This window comes from Frieseomelitta varia, unplaced genomic scaffold (assembly GCF_011392965.1).
Source record: "Frieseomelitta varia isolate USP_RPSP 00005682 unplaced genomic scaffold, Fvar_1.2 scaffold_503, whole genome shotgun sequence".
NCBI lineage: Eukaryota > Metazoa > Arthropoda > Insecta > Hymenoptera > Apidae > Frieseomelitta > Frieseomelitta varia.
In genome coordinates, this window is record NW_025110261.1 from 85,517 (window position 1) to 102,198 (window position 16,682).

A 16,682-nucleotide genomic window follows, 5' to 3' on the forward strand; every position below is an offset into this window, starting at 1 on the left:
TTTGTTTGTATTTAATAAAAGAGGCGAGAGCCGCGCGTTTCCTTTTTATTTCGACGCGACAGACGCGGCAAGAGGACCGAAAGCAATCGTTAGAACGAAATCAGAAGTTCATTATGAATTATGCAATGTTTTTCTTTAGTATCTACTTTATTAAATATCAGTATCTCGTTTATTAATAATCTATCAGTCGTGACGCAATTAATTGTCTTTTTCTTAATTAGATAACGCATCAATTTCGATACAGTTATCGAACAATCGCTCATTTGCCCAAAAATCTATCTAGAAACTATCGAGAAGTAATTATGAAACAGATCGACTGAAAATTGTTTATCAAATAGTAGCACTTTATTCGAACGAATGTCCCGCCGATTTTTAGCGATTTTTCTTAATTCATAATTTCTCGAGTGATTTTATGTGACATTATGAAAGATACAATTATTTTTCATGGGATAGGTGCAAGAAGGATTGATAGTAAATTAATAATTTGAGAGATATTAATATCGTATTCAAGAGTTCCTCCATATTCAACACTTCTTCCTTTTCCGATATTTCATTAATCAATTAATTAACGTACGCCGCTCAGAATTAATTACAAAGGAGAGACAGATGCAGTGCAAATATCTATAAATTGAATGTGCAATGTCATTAATAAACGTAATAGTTCATTTGCGTCGCTCTGGTGAAATAGAGACAATAAGCTCATCTCGTGGATAAATTTTTTAATTAACACATTACTAGTTTTATATATTCGCGATTTTACAAACATTCACACTTTAAAGAATATCAAAAAATATAGCATCTGTTTTACACTACTTTCTCACAAATTAATTTTTACTGCAGAGAATGTAAAATGCAAGTTAAAATTAAGTATTCTAAATTTCTGTAATATAAATTACTACAACGATATTCTATAATCACTTCTTTTTTTCTTTGTTTATTTCTTTCAAATAAATTCATTTTCCAGTAATTTTAATAATAAAGAATCGTAAGAGAGCAGAGAATCATTTATTTGACCAAGAAACGAAAGGTCAGCTTAGAACAACTTTCATCTCACACGAATATCAACATAAACGTATAGTTTAATGCCTGAGAATATCGAGAACAGTGTAATAAATTCTAAAACTACGTCTACGTTAGACAGTCTGTAATGAGAACAGATAGTTGTGAAAATCGTCTAGCTAAAAATTAGGACCAGATATCGCATTAACTTGGTTGATACTGTACACACGAACCTCATTGTCACGCAGCTTGACAAAACCTAAGAACAAAGAAAGAATGAAGACATAGCGTAACCTAGAGAAATTCACGAATCAACCTCTTGCGCTAGAATGACCAATGCCATATTGCAACATTTTCTCAATTTTAAGTGTATTTAAATTTAACCCAGGCAAATGATGAGTTTATTACTTCTTAATCACTTCTATCCAGTGATATCGTACCGACGAGTTCCAAAGAAAAAGAAAGCGACGAATTATTGTTCAACAGTTCGGTCACTCGTTACGGTCCGCGTTAACCAGTTGCCAGCGCAAGGGGTTAAAAAGCAACGTACTCCAGAGTTCTTTATCCTTTCATCTTCAAATTATCGCGATCATCGATCCTTCGACGAAACAAAGAGGGGATGGCAAGAGCAGGTGCGACGACGAAGCGATTCCCAATAACGAGGATGGGGAGGGGGCGGAGGTGGAATTTTTTTTTGTCCACGGAAATTCGCGACACGGCTTTTCGATCGCTCTCTATCGTCTCCCTCGCGGATTTACGATTGTGTTCAGACGCACGAAACGCTGGGAATATTGTCGAGCCGGTTTAATAGCCGCGGATATTGTGCAACATGGAAACGCGCGAACGTACCAACACGACGAGTGACGAGCACAGCTTTGTCTACTCTCTCGCTTTCTCTGCGACGGTGCAATTATCTAATTAGAAATGGCGGGCAAATGTAATCACTTGCGTCGCGAGAACGAAGGGGGCCCCTCAGCTACGTTCGACCAATGAACTAAAATGATATTGGCCACGGCGAATCGCTTTTGTTCACGCGAGCGCGAGCTTCCTCGAGCCGGAAGTGGCGCGCCGTGTTGCTAATGGCCGACAGGCAACGCGGTACGTTGGCGATATTAGTTAACCTCGCCAGTTTGAGAACGTTGTTTTTGATAACGCGTTCCGGATATACGCTGGATTTTCGCTGAATTTGATTAGAAGACTGTGCACCGGTTGTGTTTCGCTGCTAATTGGAGAATGTCGTCCGCGACGTTGCCGAATTTTTGTAGAAAATGAAAAAAATTGGAGACGACAGTTGTAAAATCCACTACTTTATTAATTTAGAGAATTAACTGATTAATTCATTGGTTGAAATTTTCAATCGTACCCAATTTTCTAGCATTTCCCATCATTTTGTATTCAATATGGATATTGCTATCATGCTAAATATTCCAAACTGATAACTCCATTGTCTTTAACGTTTCAACTATCTCAAATCGTCGACTAATTCCTTTCATTCCAAGACTTCTCGTTTTAATAATAATTGTATATATTATACATTGGAACAGATATAAGAGCCTTTTATCAACGTGCTACATGTTTGTATTATGTAAAATATTTTGAAATTTCATTGACACTGTAGTCACGATTATATTGGTCCAGATTACATTGTTCCATTGAATCTTTTTAGTTCTAAATTCACTAACATCAATTTATTATTTATCGTTTATGATATCAATGTAACAATTAATTTATTGACATTAATATGCAATCAAAAATCAATAGTTTCTTTCAAATCATACGCAGTACTTTCTTACAGTCGCAGGTTTTCTTAAAAACGTAACGAAGGGATGTCGCTAGGGACGTTGTTTAAAAATATTAGAAATATTGAACTTTTGTACCAGACTATATATTAGACTAAACAAAATATTTTATTAGAAATGCCACGTTCTAAAATATCCTTTTAAAAATTTGAAACGAACTCTGCTGCTGAAGCCAAATCAATCTCCCAAAATCAATTCTTTTTTAACAAAAATTGGAAATCTCACGCACTTTCCGCAAAATTCCGTTCTACTTTCCGCACATTTCGCCCGATTGCGAGACCAATATCGTAGGAATCGTTCTTTCGCCTCGCCGATGGATGTTTCGAGCGGCAGAAACAGAGCCGAAGCACAAGTGGACGAGCTAGCATCAGGATATTCCGATAATTCAAGCAGCCAAAGGGAGAGAAGAAAGCGTCGCTCTCTCCTTAGGAAACTCGAAAGAGGCCGGCTCGGCAGAGCGTTGCAAAATAGTTCAACATCGCAAATAATACGAGTTCCATCGGTTCCATTGTCGGATTCTTCTCTCTGCTTTCCCCTCTGGTTACGGCATTCTCTTGCCTCGCGTTCGAGTTTACGTAGATCTCAAACGAATTCGGGCCGATTTACGGTTCGACGAGTGGAATCATACTGAGCTGTTACGTGCTTTCTGTCTGGCCAGACGTAATAATATCTCGTTGCTCTTCCTCTACCTCGGATATAAAGGGGAAAGAATCTTCTCCGGATCAGGTTGAAAACTGTGCTGTCCCAACGCAGACACTTAATTCACAAAAGAACGTTGAAGATGGGAAAATTAAATGTGTCTTCGAGCAAAGATGTAAGATCGAGTTAATGACAGAGCGCGATTCTACTTTAAATTTTGATTATTTTAGTGAACGCAAATGGCGTGCTAACGTTGTGCATCAAATGCACGTTTCAGACTTATGAAACGAAAGATCTAAAACGCAAATTGGAAATAGAATTGAGCGTTACGTCAGGTCAAACGCAATTGTATCTCGTTGCACTTCCTTTGGATGTAAAGAAGAAAGTATCTTCGTGAGTCATTCTTGAAATGTCTATCCTGCATAAATATTTAATTTGCAAAAGAATATTGGAGATGAAAGAGTTGAACGAGAACTTTGAATAAGGATGCGAGTATGGTAAATTTTGGTCTAAATAAGATTGTATAGTTTCAATGGTTTTGTTGCACGTAAATGGCAGATATTCTGTTGAAAAATGTTCTAATTGTTTGAAATTTATGGGAACTAAATATCGATTATTTCTATCTTCTTAGGTTCAACAAATATTCGTTACAATTTATTGAATGTAGTGTAACTTAAAATTGTAATTTCTTTAAAGTGCTTCTTTAAATGTGTTTCAAAGTTTTATTCAAAGTTTCCACTTAATTATATAAAAGATTTCTTGTAATACACATAAAATATATCCAAACCTGTATATCATTCTTGTATTAAATATCTTTGCATCTCATACAATTGTAAGATTTTTGTCGAAGACGTAATGAACGAATTCTTGGAATTTCCCTTCACAACCACAACATTAAAAAATAAAATTTTTACGTTAAATCGTAAATTGATCGAGAAGAATTATAAATGCACAAACGCAACCTTAGAACAAGCAAAGCAAGAACAAGAAACTGGATAACTTCTTCCTTATAGAATAGAAACAGAAATTCTAGTACTTTTCCAATAATAATTAATCATTGATGAAATTTATCGAGATAGAAATAATTAAGGTCAACTCTCGAAATCTAATAAGATACGATACGTACGATATTATCAATTGGAAAACGAGTCAGGTTTCAGTGAAATCTTCCGTGAGAATAGATTTCTCCGAACTTATAATTTCGAAATGAGGTCAGAACGAACCGTTCGTCCTTGTTGCATAGGTAGACATTGCGTATTTGCATTTCGATGATTCTCTCCTGTTTCTTTAACGAGCCGAGCGAACAAGAAGCAAGGAGGCTGTGATTCTTGCGGCGTGATATTCTCGTCTCTGCTCGTTCGTTTCAATCTCAGTTGGTCGACCGTATTTTTGAATATTTTTGTACGGGGGAAGGGTTTTCGCTCTGCCTTTATAATTCAGAGAAGAGAAAGAACCGACCCAACAGTCGAGGCTCCTCTTCTTTGATCTCGTCGCTGTTACGGTAGTAACCGTTTTCACAAATCCGTTCTCCCTCTGCGAGTAAGCGCAATTTGGATGGCGGATCGTCCGGATTCTTTGAATTTTATTTCACGTGGCTCGCAGTTATTTATCCGCTCCAATTTTCCTCACATGAAGTACGACCCGACCGATTTGACGACCTGAAATTGTGCGTGAAACGCTCGTCATACGGAAGCTAAGTAATCTTGCTCCTTCGTGAAATTACGGGCATCTCGTATTGCTTGCCATTCGCTGTCGAATGGATCATTCGATATTATGGTCTTCTGTGAAACACACGACGCTGAAACGTCGTGGTTTTATTTGCCACGGTATATCAGTTACAGAGAATCTTCGACGGAACGTTACGAATCGCATTAACGTCTGAAACATGATGGAAAATATAGAATTATTATCATTTTTGAACAGACGTTGAAATTTACGCAATCACTGCAGAAAGTCTCAGAGATTGCTTCATTGCATTATTGCATACGTTGTCGCAGCAAATTTAAAAATAATCGCTTGTTCAAGTAAATGAATGCTCCATTCGTGATATTATAGTATCACGGTAGTTTAGTTAATCGTCAGTCAATTAAAATATTTCATTACCACCCAAGTTTATTTTAGTTTAGAAAATAAACGATGCTCCAAATTTTTCTGTCATAGTACTATATTTTCCGAATAATTACCACTAAATGCTGTAACCGGCGATAATAAATAGTAAATACCAACGGCAATAAAAGATTCCAACGTTTAAAAGTTATTAAATATTAAAACATCGAATTATTGAATATTAAAACATTTAAAAGTTATTAAATATTAAAAAGAAATTCTTCCACACAAAAGCAAAATCGGTAATAAAATTCTTCGACGGAGCAATCCATAAATCGAAACCAAACGCGGAACCGAATTCGAAAATGTGAAACTGTAGCGGAAACTTTCAAGAAATGTGAAACTGTGAATTTCATGTCTGAACGCGGCGCGGAATAAATCGCGTAACAATTCGCCTCGTTTTCCCAGCCGTTGAATAAAACCATAATCTCCGGGGGAGTCGGGCGCGGTTTTCCGCGTGACTTTCAATCGGACGTAATGCAGAGATAATTGGAGCCACTGGAAAATTTCACTGTATCGCGTGCGTCGTTCGTTATCGCGTTGTCGTTGAACGCCGCGGCCGCGTGTTATGCAGATGCGTTCCGGCAAGGCGTTTCGACAAATCATAAATCGGAACTCGAACGGGAAAAAGGCGGACGGCGGAAGGGAATAACTTTCGACGAACGAGGGGTAGAAGAGGGTGAAAGGGGGTTGGTCGCGCGGTGAAATAGCGTTTCGCGGTTCCACAGAAATAAAACCTGGTACGCCATTTTAAGGGTAGTTCTCGAATTTCGGCTCTCCCTTTGACACGAGAGAGAGAGAGAGAGAGAGAGAGAGAGATCGAGTTTTCACCGCTTTCGATTCTGATATTGCGTTCCGCGTACGTGTCGATTACGACTCGCTGCTACGTCTCCCCGTAGCGCTCCGCGTTCCGCGACGAAAAATTCATTTTTTGTTTCTTTCTAATTCAATTATATTTTTTCCGGCGCGGTGTAACGTCGCGCGACGTAACGTGGAAATCGGAGAACGAAGGGAAGGTTCGTGTGTGCCTGTGTCTGTGTGTGTGTGCGCGCGCGCGCGCGCGAGTGTGTGTATTGAAAAATAATTGGAACGAAGTGAGCGAAGTTACGCCGCTATTTCGTCGAGGAAATTCTTTTGCTTTCGCGATAGTAACTTCTTTTTGGTTATTGTTAACTTTTTTCCGATTATTTCAGTACGCGTTGAATTTCTCAGAAAACGAATTTCGTAACACTGTGGCAGAGCAGTTAATGTGTAGCAAACGAAATATTTTTTATAACATTTACTGCACTGAATAAAACTGAATGTGCTTCGGTTAATAGAGATCACCCGATTTACAAAATCATATCAGGAATATAGTTTCTGACTATAAGTCGTTCCTATAAGAATGGACAAATGTAAATTATGTAGATAGAATTCACGTGTGTCATTCATTTAAAACTATATCTTTAATTATTCATTTCTCTATCAAAGTACCAGTTAATTTCTATCTTCACCATTTTTTCGCTTAATCAACGTAGCTTTAAAATGATACAATCATGTAACGATACCCCAGTAAATTGTCACTGTTATTGATAAAAAAATTAATTTGGTAGAAAAATTACTGACTGTACAGACAGCAGCGACAGATACCAATTTTAAATATCGTCACGTGTGACGCGAAGGATTTCTATAACTCTCATGTTTTTTTTTTTTTTTCTTTCTGTCCTTTTGTATTGCATTTTCGAGGAAGGTCCGATGTGAATAGATAGAAGCGAGTATAACGAGGAGGTGAATGGACTTGGGTATGAATGAAATTCTCGTGTGTTGAGTGCGAGTGATGAATGGTTGAAGTAGCGATTGAGTAATTACGTTGAATGGATTCTGGGGATAGACGATGAGTTTTGGACACGAGGAGGTGCTTGATTCAAAATGGCGGTCTTCGAAGTGTGCGCTTGACACGTGTACATATGCCCGAAATTCGGGGGGAACAATTGAAACCGCCGGGGAACTTTCTACTTTTCCATTTTCAGCGGCGGGAGTTTTATAGTCGCGCGAGTGCTTCTCGTTTTGCCGTATTTTTCAATTTGTATTGTGATTTGAGGACCGCGTCAGGGGAAAAGGACACGATACGTCCATTTTTATTGATTTTAATATGTACATAAAATATAAGTAATATCTGACTGATATTACGCGTATGAAATGTCAGTGTATTATACGTGTCACGTTTCGTGGAAAAACGAGAACATGTTTGATGTTCAAACAATCAATATTTGTTGACTGGCAGAATTAATACATTTAATCTCAGGGTTTTATACAAAGAGAAGTTTATTAATAATGGACGATCGATTAATTACAGATCAAATTTGAAACAGGAAAAATGTAGCAGGTCGTGATTCTTTTAGTTTTCGATTGTAACAATTATTTCAAAACTCCCCTTAGTAAATATTTAGTAAATAGTAAATAGTTTGCTAAAACACATTCATTCGATCGTATGTATTTCTTCTTATTTTCGTCTGTGAAATTTAATTACAGTGTTCACACAGTTACACATGATCGAAATTATAAATTTTCTTTTCTTTTTTTCGTTTAAGAAATTTTCTTACAGATATACTTGTGCATGTATTTAAATATACAATGACATGAATACAATTATATACAATGAATTTTATATTCAATATAAATTACGTGTATTCAACACATACTCACATCACAAAATTAAATAACGTTGTCGTATAAATTATATTACGTTTATACATGTACGATACATTTAAATTACAACTCAAAGTCGAAACTCGAATTTTTTCGTCTGTCCAAACCTATTTACAATGTCCAGACATTTATATTTACATCGCATAAATATTATTACTTATGTTGCAAATTTAAATTCCACTTAAACGGCATTTCCTCGAATAATCGGCTAGCCAAACTCTCGAAGAAAACGTTTCCAACCGGATCCAACTACGCTTCCTCCTGCTTTTCAGCTACAAACTTCCCGATCGCCAATGAATCATTCTCCCTCAAGTAATCTTCACTTTCCTGAACAGTATTCCTCCCAGAATGACTCGACTGTTCCCATCGACCGCGGAACATTCGACTTTCTTCCGTTCTTCCTCCACCGTCGGGCATTAGGGCAGCCCAAGTTCCTCGAGAAAACCACCTCTTTGCAAAGAGCAAAGTGCGCTGCGAGTTTTACGTAACGATAAGAATTTTTCAACATAGGAATTCATTCGCGCGTAAGAAACGACAAATTTACACGCGGATTTCGATCTACACGTTTCCAGGATAAACTTTGCTCTCTCTCTCTCTCTCTCTCTCTCTCTCTCTCTCTCTCCAGAGAATGCTTCGACGAAGTAGATTCACTGACCTGGTTTCCAATCGATACTACCCTCGCAGGGAAATTAATACCATCGAGACTCGTGACACAAGATCGTGTTTTCGCATAGCTCATCGCTAGACTGTGGATATTTATGTGTTTTTGTATGCTGCGAGGTCTATTAAATTGTCACGGATGAAATGGTGAAACTTTTAATATAACGTTCGTCGCGCGTGAATATTAATTGATATAATAACTATTAACTATTTTTTAAGTGATATTAATTGTTGACTATTGTCAAAACATTGGTTGTTTTGTTACGATTATGAAACAATTGTATAATAATGTGGTCTATAGTTATCGACCATTTTCTGGTCCATCGTTCGCAGTCTAACTCTCTAAACTTTCCATGTTTTTGAAACTTTGGCAAAAATTTTAAAAAATATGAACTAGTTGCGAAGAATTTTCAATAAAATTATTCGAAATCATCGATATTCTCCGAGCTAATTAGTCTGCAATAAGAAAGTTCGCTTGAACGAAGTTGTCGAATTCGTCTTTTATCATTTTTCTAGATATTTGTTCCAATTCAGTAACGTTAATTTAAAACGCAATACACGATACACAAAGTATAATGTAAAGTACGATTTAAAATACGATTGAAATATAATGTAAATTTAGAACTAAGTTTCGTTATCGAGGAATCTCTCGTCACTTCAGCGCGAAGTCCAAACGCGAAAGGTCTATTAACCACTCTGAGCTGGCAACTGATTGCGGACCATAACGAGTGACCAAACCATATACACAGTAATTCGTCGCTCTCTCTTTCTCTCTCTTCGAACTCGTCGGTACGATATCACTGGAGATAGAAATTATTGAGAAGTAACAAATTTGTTATTTTGTTTTGCCTATTTCGTTTTACCTAAATATACTTAAAACTGAGAGAATCTCGACGTGCGTGGCAAGAGGTTTTAAAAATATCAATAGAGGTTATAAAAATTCAACCGGAGGAAAACGAGGGAAAACTCGACGAGACACACCGTCGGCCACGCGAACCACGGTCATTAATTATAATTAAACGCAGAGCGTCGATAAAATCGGAAGCTCCTTCTCGCCGGTGAGCGGTGGCACACCGAAGTTTCCGGGGAGGAAAAATTGCAAATTGCCAGCAGTGATCCCGGCGTGACCTCGTTGGGGATAAGGGATCATTCGGAAGTTCCGGGGAGATAAAGTTAAGTGAATTCCACGATGTAAAGTAACGGTCCTGGAACTTTGTTTCTCTTTGGCTCCGTGCTCGAGGACCAAAGACTCTAAGAATCCTCCCTCTCTCTTTCTCTCTCTCTCTCTCTCTCTCTCTCTCTCTCTCTTGATTCTTTGCGTTCCTTGAATAATCGTGTCGTTGCTTAAAACTCCGTTGCTGAAGCAGAGGAAAGGGTTCAAGTTTACGTTTGGCCAGAAGCTTACGACTTCTAGGTTTGCGTAGCTCCTTCCATCGACGATGTTCGAACTTGGGATTAGAGTTCAACGCTTGACGATTCGAATTGCTTCCTCTGCGTGAGAGACGTTTCAGACTCGTTTTCAGACTCGTACTCGAGAATAAGTGTTTAAGATTGTAGGATTTGAAAGTTGGGAAATGTTAAGGGGACTCGGCCTGTTGAGATCTTGAGGAAGGGATTTGAGTTACGTTTTTCTGAGATTAGAGTTCGACTCTCTGCGATCCTAATTGTTTCTGGGAGACGTTTTAATGTTCGACTTGAGAGTAAATAGAAAGCTGGAGGATCACGAGGAGATACGGTGTTGAGGTTAGGATTTGCGACTGAGATCAATGGATTTGTGTTTAAAGAGCGATGGTTTTTAACCGCCGTCTGTCTCAAGTGGACTTTTTAAACTTTAACAATTCACTTTGGAAGTGAATTTAATCGCCAGTTTCGTGAAATTTAAAAGCTAGAAAATTATTAAATATACGTACATATTAAAAAATATTGTTTTCGTTGTTATTTATGTTGTCATTTCTTCTAGTATGCAAATCTTTAGATCGCAACAAAGTTGCTTTTCTCTGTCATCGTTCTGCTTTCACAAAAAGTGTGTATAGCGTATTAAAATGAAAACAACAGAACAAGTAAAATGGAATAACTGCACGTCAAACAGAGATTCAAAGGAAGGGATTCGAAAGATCTTCGCCCTTCCAAGAATATCCCATTCTTCCAATCGCGGCACAGCTGCTTGTCATCCTCAGCGCCGAGTCCCGAGCTTAAATGGACAAGTTGCGCCGTGTCCAAGTTTCTTGCGGCCTGGCGAGAAGATCTCGCAGCATCTGTCGGATCCCAAAGTCGAATCGATCGGTTCGAACGTCCAGTCTGCTCGCGTTGCGTCTGGCCTCTCGAACATGGAAAAATGCTCTCGCCCCGCGACGAGGTTCGGGCTTTTCGCAGCGCGAGCTGCGAATGTTGTGCCGGCGGCGCTACTCGAAAGCGCTTTTTACAGACGGTGGAAATCGGACGGCGCGACCAGACGATTCGAAAAGTTTCGCGCGACGATTCTCGGATCGATCGCGATCGGGCTTTCCGTGAATCGTCACCGCGAGCGCGAAAGGAGGCTGGCAATTAGCCGCGACGTTAATTACGCGCGACGTGTTCCCGCTGATTTATCGCGGGACACTGGCATCGGTTCCGGTTCGTTTGCAAAATCGTCGACATGATCGATTCGAGATGCGATTAGAGATGGGTCGATCAAGGCTTTGAACTTCGTCTGTCACGCGTGTTCGACGGTGGTAAGGAATTTTGATCTAGTGCAAGTTCACGAGTTGTTTCATTTGGTTTGCTCTTTAATCGAGCTGTAGTAAGTAAACTTTTGAATTAATTTTTTACAAGTCGATGGTCCACACTGCGATTGTATTTTGGAGCTGATTATATTTTCTGCTTTTATCAGGAAGTTTTTGAATTGAAATTAAAAATTTTTGAATTAATTTGTTACAAGTCGATGGTCCACACTGTGACTATATCTTGTAGCTGGTTATACTATTTGCTTTAAATTAATTAATTATAAATTGGTAGCTTATGCTGTGGTTACAGTTTGGAGCTGATTATATTTTTAATCAATTCTTCTTTTCTTTCCCTGTAAATTAATTTCTTGCATGCCGATGATTTATAGACAGTGGGTGTTGATTTTCTGAATGATCCCAAAGAGGACAACGACAATCTTATCAAGAAGGAGATATGATCATGTGTCAAAAATCGGGGGAGAAAAATTGCCTTAAACGTTTTATATATCTTCAAAAGACCTCAAATATTTAGTGTCTAAAAATTTCACAGAAATTAACTCGATCGGAACTTTCTCTTTCGTCGGTGGAATTTCAGCCTGCGTAATGGCCCGTGAGAATTTCGAAGGAACGAATTTTCGACGTCCGATGATGAATCGAGCGAACGGATGGCTCGTCCTAGAAACAGACACTGCCGATGGCGATAAATTATACCCGGGAGTCGTGCTGGTCGATCGGCGCATCGATTTTCAAACTCGTTTACTATTTGCCCGGCCTCTAGTCCAGTCATAAACGCGTTTCCGATAACGTGGAAATTAATAGAAATCGATTCGCCCCGGTGTAACGACGGGCCGATCTCATTAATTTCTGCCGGCCAGATCTAAGGGAGCGTTAGAGCTAGAAAGGAAAAATTTGTCGATAGTTCGTATTCCCTAATTTATCGTGCCGATGAGAATCGTTCTCTCACTCGATCGAAGCCAGCGGAGTTTGCAATTCAATTTAAATCGTGGCCTTGCATACTAACGACGAGAGCGACGAGTTGTTTCCATTAACATTTAACTGTTTCAGATCGCGTGTAAAATGCTCGCTAGTACGTGTGAAAAACGTGATCGTGCGCGTTAATTAATTGTTCCGTTGCACCTTTCTTACTCGAGAAGATGGATCGCGGGAAACAAATTTATTTGAAGCTCAACAAGTCACTGCTTCGACTAACTTTCGTTCGATCGCGAGATCTCTGTGAAGTGATCTTGAAACAAAGACAAAGTCGAGTCTTGAATCAAGTTTTAACAACCTTGATAATCGTTCGTGGACTTGAGTGCTAATTACGACTTTGGACTTTGATTGTGTCAATTACGTGATCTCTCGGGACGTTTTAAATGATCATGAACTTCAGTGATATAACTTCAGCGATCTCCAACTTCAGTGACACAGTTTCGACGAGACCTCTGTGATTTTCATCTGAACTTGAAAATTCCTTTGTGACCTTGATGTAATTTCGATTAATCTTGATGTAGCAATTCGAGTGTAACTCTTTTTGTTTTGACAATGAGCGTTATTACATAATAATACAGATCACATATTCGGTTATTAAATTTTCAGATTGTTCACAAGATTTAGTTAGTTCATCGAAGAAGAAAGAAATTGAGAAGAGAAAAAATAGAAATAAAATACAGTGCATTGTAAATAGAATACAGTGCTGTACAAAAGACATATATAAATACTAAAAACAGAATGTTTGTATCGCTTGAAAATTAAAAATTATTGATTACAGGTCGACGAATTAATCAAGAAAGTTTAAAAATGAAATTCAATCGATTCCATATCGAATGGAATTCAGGAATAATATAAAGTAAAAGATTCAAGTGCTAGGAATTAGAAATTAAATCGTAGAAAGTATTTTTTCCAAATTGTTATCGATGAACGATCGTTCGACGATAACGGGTGTAGAACTTTATACTGCAGAACTTTATTCTCGTCACTGCATCGATCCTCGTGTCTCCTCGTCGATTGTTTCCAGCAAAAAAATTCATCCTGGAATCTCTCGATTCCAGCCATTCTTGACCCTTGCCTCTTGCAAATGTCATTGAACGATGTACGTTTCCAAACGATCGAGCAAAGACGATCCCGCGCGCGACTCCCACGGTGTTTCGTCCATGTCTAATCGTCACGCCGAGAAATTACAACGAATTTCTCAACCGGCCGTAATTTACACCGAGTACACGACGTTCCGACCCCTTATGGCGCGCGCCATCCATTGAATGTCAAATGAGAACCGGCAACTCACTCGCCTGGAAACGTCCTCGATTTTCCGTCTCCTCGTTTCGTATCGTCCTGAATTTTTTCCCCTCCTGCGCTCATCCTTCTCTACGATATTACGACCACGAGCCTACAGCTCTTTTTGTCTGAAAAAGGTATTATGGAGCGAGAAAGCTGGCCGCGAATAATAAGAATAAATTTTGGCACGCGGTTTTAGATATTGATTTCAAGGTTTTAGGTTAGGTTTAGGACGTTGAAATTGGACCAATTGTAAGATGGTTGGATCGTTGAGATTGTGTAAACTTCAACGAGAAATGGTCTTTTATGTATAAAATAATATTCAGAGTAATATGCACAAAGATAGTAAGCACACCTTGTATCGACATCATGAATATTGTATATATCTAATCCTGTATTAAACTGTATTAATTTATTCATCTTCTTCACCTTTTATCAATATATTTATTTTTGTAAATATAAAATATAAAATATAAAATATAAAAATAAGTTTTGTAAATAAGTTTAATATAAAATATAAAATTTTGTAAATATAAAGAACACATATATATGGGGTGTTTAGAAATTTAGAGTTCAGAAGAATGGAACATTTTATTATACGATAAAATAATAATATGGTAACACAAATAAAAGCTCACGTTAATTGTATCGTAAAATTTTCTTAATTTCTCGTGCTTTTGTTCCTTAAATGTAAGTTTTATAGTTGAATCGCCGGTTGTTCTACTGTTAATGGGTGCAGTCCGTGAATTTGGTTAGCCGTCTTCGTTTCACCCAGCGGAAAATACGAAATTTTAATTAGAACCGAGATTTCTCCCACTTTCGGGGATTATACGTCGGTATACTCTTGGAATAAAGTTCGCTCAAAAAATCCCCTCTAGGTATGTCCACCATGTATATGTTCTTGAAACGTAAGGACATTCCAGGGAAGAGCGTACCAATATACATTTTAGGATAAGACGGGTTTTAGAAGTTAGAACTACCGAAACTTTCGAGCCGCCACGTTCGAAGATATTCTAGTTGCATAAAATTCGATTCACTCTTGCGATAATCTTCAATTCAAGTTAAATTCTAAACTTAGTCACGAACTAAAAAATGAAATTGTGAAACTTAAAAGAATAGTAAGATTCAATCAAATGTTCGTTCAAAATGTTTCTTGATTTGTTTTAAAATATTTCCCAAATTTACCAGTACGATGATGACGCGATGGAGCATTCTCGCGGAATAGACTACTCTCATAGAGTATTTACAAGGTATATTCATAAAAATTCTTTTCTTTTTTGTTGTTGTCAAGATCCTTAATGAGTAAGTAGTAGTTCATTTCGTAGAACATGTGTCATAAAGTGTAATAATTTATAATCGTTACAACCGTGTTTCTCTTCCGCTGAGAACAGAACTCTCGACTCTTCTCGCTAATCGCTTCGAAATGATCGTTTCGAACACAGATGAGAGCAACGCTTTTGATTAAGGATAACGAAAGTGGAAAGTTGTAAATTTTATTTATACGTATATCTCGACTTGTCGTGCTTTATCATCATCCTTTCGTCGCACTCTGTTTCAATCAATCAGCGGAGCGTTACAGATTGGAACAATCAAATTAACACCTGGCCGATGAAAAAGTCGTAAATTCGTTTTAACGCGTGTCTCGTAATGTGTCACGGCATACATCGTACTTACCTATCGTTTCATTATCGTTTGATTGCGCTCTATTTCAACCAGTCAACACGGTGTACAACAAACCGAGACAATTAAATTAACATTTGAGGAAGGAACATTAGAGTGGTTGCTCGATCCTCGCGATACAAGACGAATCCGAAGAGCCATTTCTCAAGTTGATTACGAGCAGCGTGTCGCGATTGATCCTCTCGTCGTAAAAGTAGCCAACAACGGCGGAGTCATTTCCGTTTTTCCGGTAATTATGCGGATAGACCGCGGCCTCGTTCGCTTTTAATTTCAGCCGCATGTCATTATCGTACACAAGCGGCCTCCGCGTTTCCGTGGCCACTTGTTCGTTCAACTGATTGAATCTTTCATAAGACCTCGTAATAAGAAGCGTTACAGCTGCGTTGGGGATACGCGTAATGTATTCCGAAGTGTTGCAACAGGACTGGGGAAGAAAGTCAAGGAAATGAAGGGAAAGTTGGACTCGTAACAGCTAGACTGCGGATGTTTGTGCATTTGTAGGAAATTTCATGGTACGAAAATTTGCAGAGAGCACGTAATATTCGAAATTACAGTGCATCTCGGTTCCCATAAAAGCCGTGTTGCTGATGGTTTTCGATGTTTGGGCAACGTGAAAATACAATTAAGAAAAGAGTTATGTGCGTGTATGAAAGATTTGTATTGAAATTGTGTCAAATGTTTTTATCCCAAACACTTGTCTATTAATTATTATACACTTATTGGGATGTTTCTTTTTTAAAATTAGGATTTAAACTTGCTTTCCAATTCTAATCGTTATAATACACGGAGTATTTATTATAGATCTTCTCAAAAATGAATCTGTATTTTTAAAAGCCAGACTGCGTCGATTTTTGCACTTTGTGCTGCGAATGAAATAACAAATTCTCTGAATCGTTAATCTCGTGTAAGCCAGATATTTCATACATCGGCGCAAATGCACGCGTGAAATTTTTATTTGTGTTTTTTTTTTTTTTTTCGAAAAAACATTAATACATGCGCGGAATTATCGATTTAAAAATATATTAATGGAGATGATTTATCTACGTGGATATTAATTTAAACGGATTTCTAATTTTCATTTTTAATTTCATACAGTGATTTATGAAAGTATAAGGAAATATTATTCGTTTGTTGAAAT